Below are 6,772 nucleotides of genomic sequence, written 5' to 3'. Positions count from 1 at the left end.
TTTTAAAATACATTTAATAATTTTGATATTTACTTACCTATTTCATTTTGGCTCTCTGATCCCTTGTGCATCATGAAATAATTATACGGTCTCATCCAAGTCAGTGGGCAGGCACTAGGCAGGACTAGCGCTGATCCAGCACCAAATCGAATTTTCCTGCATCAGCGATTCAGTCAGTAAATCAGACATTAGCCAGGGATTCAACTACCGGTAGTAACGATAGATACCAGTCCTTATTTCAAGGTCTTGATGCTCGTGACGGCAACCAGTATCGGCCCACTTTGTGGGTGTTTTACAATCTGGAACTAGAAATTATAAGAATAGAATATTGACATTCATTTCTTGTGATTTTTAAGTAAAATGCTAAATTAGTTTTTTCCCCCCTCATGGACCTATCAAATTTAATGTTGCTCAGTTCGGCTGAAAAAAGAAAGGAAAAAAAAAGGTTCCGGTGTGGTTCTATTCTTCTTAAGACATGACTACCAAATTTTATGTTACTTAGTGAAACTTAAGGCTGAATTTAAAAAATAATAATAATTCTGCTGATGACATTAGTATCTATACAGTTATTGAGACCAACCCCCTCTACATGAAAACACATTTGTACATTGACCTTCTATTTCTCCGTTTTGTCCTTGTATTGGTTGAGTCATCCTGGGTGACATTGAAAGCGGTCTGTTCTCAGTGTTCTGCAACATTGAAAGTTGCGCTCTTTACTTTCTCCAACAAGAAAAATAAATGCTGCTGAATACAAAGTAGACCTTTAAGTTTTGGGTTGTTTTTTTTTTTTAAAGAGAATTCTAATGGGGCTGCAAATCAGAAGAGCTTTTACAATATTTCTGACCTTCACTGGTCTTTAACATTTCTATGGGGAGTTTTTAACAACTAAGCTCAGCTCACATTCACAAATCCAGAGTGCATGGATATTTAAGCACTACCGATTTCTCTCTCACACGCACACACAGACTAACGCGAGGCTGTAATTTGAAATTCCGACAAGACTCCTGTAAAAGCACAGTAGGTTTTAATGAAGTCTGGTGTTGTGCGCGGACCTTATTCATTCTTTTGGAGAAGGAACATTTATGTGCTTGCTGGCGCACACTCTGCTGACTCTTGTGTTTTCCTAAATGCACATGCTAAATCAAATGTTTGTTCTCGTGACCCGTTCATGAATTAGCCTCTCAGCCACAAGTGTGCAACCTAATGAGATCCAATGCAAAAGTTGGAGCATATATTCTCCCTTTACAAACTCACAGTCAATAATCTGGGTTCGAATCTCAGCTCACGTGTGGAGATGTATAGAGAGCATTCACATGACGTCATGTGCCCCACATTGTGTGCCGTTCACGGGTCCATGGAATTGCAAAGATAAATAAAAAGGATTTCCAACTGACAAAGTTTACCAAAGTGTGTTCTTCTGACCATTTTGATTAAGGTAAGTATCATTGTAAGATGGTAAAATTGTTTTCACCATAATGCGATTGTGATATTTGAGTCGCTAGCCGTGGCTAACTATGGCTAAAAATAGATCTGGTGGTCAAGGTGTTCAATTTTGAGATCTCTCCAAATACCCTCCTTAAAGTCTCTTATTTTCCTTTCCCAGCAGCACAAAAGTTGAAATTGTTAAAAGCGTACGAAAATAAGTGACGAATCAACAATGTTGTTTTTGTTGTAACATGCTAACGCTAGTAGCTAGCGCAGCCAAGAAATTAGCTAACTTGGTTTGAAAATAACCAGAGATGCTTCACCTCAAATTCACAAAAGATAAATGCACATAGCAACCAATAAAAGCCGAAAGTACAGAAGACGCAAGAATGTCCGACCTCAGAAAACACGTGATGTTGCCATGTAGTCCGGTCCGGGCAGTAACATCAGCAAATCGTTACACAAGTAACGTTTGAGGAAGCTGGGGGTGACATTCATCAATAACAAGAGAACATTCGAGTCACAACATTGTTGATTCCGCTGGAAAGTTGACCCACCATGAGGGGCCGACTCGCGATCCCGCGACCTCAAGTAAATACTCTTCGGTTCATTCATGACTTGATGTGTAAAAGTTTGACTTTCTCACTCATTCCAAAAAATACGCATGTTAGGTTCAGTGAAGACTGTAAAAGTGAGTGTGAATGTGCCCTGCAGTTGTCATCAAAACCAAAACCAAAAATCATCCTGTTAAATCTCCAGTGGCGTCAAAAGAAGAGTAGTTTTAAGTCTACTATTTTAGCCATAATTAATGAACTTGGTCCCTGCAGTTGATCATCAGCTTAATTATTCATCAGCAGGGACCCAAACATCATTACAAGACCTCCAAAGTTCGTCGGGAGCTTTCTGGCCATTGAACTCACGCACTCCATTATGTTGAGAAAGGAGCACAACAGGTAGAAAAGAGGAAGTAAGACATATGAAGACGGGCCCTCCTGGAGCTTCATCACGCTAATGTTTTTCCTTCAAGGTTATTCCGCTATGTGGCGGATGCGGAGCGTGGCCGCGGCCCATCTGGCCGCAAGCCAGCTCTTTAATACCCATTTGGCGTCCGGTTCAGCAGTCTGGTAGGAGTTGCTCATCCTCCGGTCGTCCGAGGGGCGTCCGAGGGCACGCTTCCATTGACTCGCCACTCTGTAAATAATAGTTAATGCGGCGCAATGGAAGCTGGCTGTGCTTGCTCCCATCCCCAATTTGATAAGTGTCGGGCCGGTTGATAAACAGGAGAGCGAGATTCAATAAAAAACACCGTGCATGTATAAAGTGTCGCGAAAGTCACAAGGGACAGTCAATATTATCCTGATGGGGGCGGTAAGGAAAATAACGTCAGCAAGTTGGAAGAAGTGACACAAAAAAGTGTGGAGTCAGCACATTTTCAAGAATTTTTGCTGATCACTAAAGTCAATGTTTGACTGTGTACCTTAACAAAGGAAATAGTTTGCCTTTTTTTTTTGTGCAGGCACCGGCTAAAAGTTTTCATCATACAATCATTAATGTTCGATCGCATCCATACATCCACATTGACCACTTCTTTCCAGGGTTGGGCGAAAGGCAACCTACCCTGGTCTGGATTGGTCGCCATTCAATGACTGGACAGACTGGCAATCACACTGACGGAAAGAACTGGAGGGATATTTTCTAGTGACTCAAGCTCAAAAATCCCCAAAAGGGTTCCAACAGGCCACCCGCAGGTGCAGATCTAAGAAAGGAGAACTACGACACTGCACCCCCCCCAAGGTTCAGTCTCTTGGAGAATCAGTCCACTTCTCCTCAGGTGAAGCGCTTGGGAAGGAAAACTAGACCGCTTTCGTCACGTGCACTCTGCAACGCTGCTTTCATTCTGTTCTCGCAGGATTACTCGCCGTTTCCTAGCGAGAGGCACTTCGTCCATTTTTAGCTGGTAAAAATGTTCTTGCTTTTTTTTCCTCCCTTCAACGTCCATCGACGAGAACGACATTTTCATCCATGGCCGTGTTTGGTCAAAACAAACGTGTACGAGATGCCGCATCGTCCAATCAGCTCCAAGTATTGTACAGAATGTCCCGCCTTTCTCGTGGAGAACTCCCTTGATTGAATCACAATATCAATCTGGCTATTGCCAGGTTCGTAGGTCACGGGCTAGATGGCAAAACCGCCCTCCTCAGGTGGTATTCGGAAGGATTCCATGACTATGCCGACTCTCCAGTCGGGACATCATCACACTACCCATCTCAGGTGCAGTTTCCTGCGGTGGGATTTCATTAGACTACCTCACAGGCGCACACTCTTGGTGGGATTCGACAGAGTACTCCTCTCAGGTCCAGTCTCTGTAAGAATCAGTACGCTTCACCGAAGGTGCGACCTCCCAGGAGGGTTTATATCAATCTGCCTATTCCACCTGGGTGTAATCTCTTGGGAGGATTTCAATAGCCTCAAGTGCAGTCCTTAAGAGGGCCTGGTGGGTGGTGTCTGGTCGGTGCTGGATTTCACTTTCCTTTCTTTTCTTTGCTCCTTCCTCGGGTCTCCTGACGGCCTCACGACTCTGGCTGGAAGTGTTCGGTTTAGGTGAACGGTATGGGATTTTTTAATAGGTTTTAGGTGAACTAATGAATACACACACACTCGCACGCACGTACACATTTTCACCCACGTACAAAAAAAAAAAGAAAAAAGCGCAATGATGATGACATGTCAAATCGGTAAAATTACCGAATGAACAATACTGAGCTCTCCAGGAAAAGAAAAAAAAGAGAGAGAAAAAAAGAAGAGGGATACCAACATTCTGCCTATCCTCAGGCACACCTCTAGGAGATTCCATCACTTCGGGGTACAGTTTTTTTGGTGGAAGTCTGCGCTCGGAAGGGTGAAGCGTTAACGACACCATCAGATCGCTATTCTAGGATAAAATCTCTGTTGAATTCCATCGGTTTTCCAAACCCTTGGCAGGTTGCATCTCTCATGCAGTATTTGAGTGCTCTATACTCTTTGGGTAGTCTCCGGGAGGAATTCTGCAGGTTGGCATGCCCCCTGGTGCAGTCTTGGGCAGGATTCCATTTGTGCCCCACCAGGAGGGTTTTCACTATTCGACAAACCCTCGGATGCAATCACTAAACGGATTCCATTGGTCCAAATCCCATGCGGATTCCGTCAGTTCCCCCCGCACAAATGCAGTGTCTCAGAGGATCCCATCAGTGTTTCCTGTTTTGGGGGCCTCTCAATCCGCCTGCCTTCCGGTGAATCCATCCAGTCTCAAAGGCTATCAGTCAGGCGTCTCAGCCCCCTCATTCGCCTCAAGTGCCGTCACCAAGAGTATTCCATCAGTCTTCCTGCCTCGAGTGCAGTCATTTTTGAGTTTCAACCTCCAGGAGGATTCCATCAACACCTCCCCTTAGGCACAATCTCTCTTGGATTAAGTTTGTCTTTACACGTTGCTTAGGAGTTTGCCTCAGGTAGTGGATTGTATGATTTCAGCTCTCCTTGGCCTTCCTGGTTGTTCACTTGAGTCATGAGCTGATATGACTCACTGCGAGACAGTAGCCACAGTTGCATCTTTTCAAACAAACTCCAAGCACATTCATGCCCAGCCTATTCATCTCTTCACCTGCATGATTTAAATGGAAGTTTAAGAACAGAGCCAAAGAAGCCGCCAGGGCTTAAAAGGACAAAGTACGGCAAGAGCTGAAAAGTAGCTTTAAAAAAAAAAAAAAAAAAAAATCAAACATGCTGCCAATGCCTATAAATATTCTACAAAGGATGGAGAACGATCCTGCAAACCCCGAGACTTCATTAAAAGCTACTATTCCTTTTTAGAAGAGACTTGTGTGAATGAAAAATGATTGCCTTGAGACAGTGTGTGTGCAGTGAGACTTCGGTCCTAGTTAAATATCCATGGACTTTAGATGTATGCTGAAGCCTCACTTTCTGTGATCCATTTCTTTAGCTGCACTTGCACAAAGGATGTAAAATTTGAATAATACTCCATTTTGATTGACAGGAAAGTTCATAACCAGCTAAATATGATGTGCCACACAAACTCCAAAAGTGGCACCATTTTGAGTTACCTTCAGTTTGTGAGCATCTAACGCCATTTTAGTGCATTATGCGTTTTCTTAGGCTTTTTTTTGTGGGTGGGGAGAGGAGGGGTGCAACCCCAAAAATATACCAGTTGGGGTGATGCAACCACAGGATACCAGTTTAAAATATAATACCTTTCAAGGTTTTCACGGACGCTGAACAACACGAGGAAATTAAATAAATGATTATAGGATATAGAGGTGCATCCAAATTAATTAGAATATTCTGGAAAAGTATATTTTCATTTGTGATATTGAAGAAGTGAAACTCATTCAACGGATTCATTAAACACAGAATGTTTTTTTCCCAATGCGGACAAAAGTGCAAGGCTAACAAACCCAAAATTCACATCAATAAATTTGAATATAGTATTAAGAACCTATTAAAATGGTTTCAATGACACTGAAATTAGTTGGGAAAAATGTATATTATATACACACTAATAATTGCCAACAAGTGTGTTGCAGCGCATTAGTGTGCTGTGAGGGAGAAATTTTCCAATTTTACTTTATTGGTCCTGTATTTTATTGATGACAAATATCTATCATCTATCCATGCCAGCGACCTATAGTGTGAACTGTATATCCACTTTTTGTTTGATGGTGCAGTCAGATTTCATTCTAATGTAAACCTTACAAAACTTATAAAAGGTCACAGGATTGCTCTACAAACACCTTCCAGTTTGTTCTCCGTTATGTAAAGTTTTACTGTACTTTAGTTTCATTGTAGAATGGATAACTTTGGAAAGGTGAGTTTTTTTGTGGTGGTTGTGAATTTCCAAAGGTTGAGCCGTTTTAATGGTTTGAAAGGGTGAGAAATCTGAGTTTCTTTATACAGTGGTTAACGTCTCATCAGTTGTGAGACAAAAAAAAAGAAGGGATGTTAAAATGTACCTTGAATCGAATCGACTTAATCCCATCTATTCACATCCAATAAGAGTTTGAGGATTAGTGTTGGCAGCAGCTGTGCTGGAGCCTCTCCCAGCAAAATTGGAGGCGAGGCGGGTTACGCCAAGTCAATCGTCTATTTATGCCTGTCAACAGTCAAGAATGTTCAAATGTTACTTCCAATTGTCAGTAAAGTTGATCCTGGAACAAATTGCCTTGACATATTTTTGTTGCCATTCCCTTTTGTCCCCAACAGCGCGAAGTGATTAACACATGCACCAATCATGTCACGGGCGTTCCCACGGCGATTGTGAGAACACGGTGACACGATCGGGGCCTCGATTACCGCT

This window comes from Vanacampus margaritifer, chromosome 9, assembly GCF_051991255.1.
Source record: "Vanacampus margaritifer isolate UIUO_Vmar chromosome 9, RoL_Vmar_1.0, whole genome shotgun sequence".
In the NCBI taxonomy this organism is placed as follows: Eukaryota; Metazoa; Chordata; class Actinopteri; order Syngnathiformes; family Syngnathidae; genus Vanacampus; species Vanacampus margaritifer.
This window is presented reverse-complemented; position numbering follows the sequence as displayed.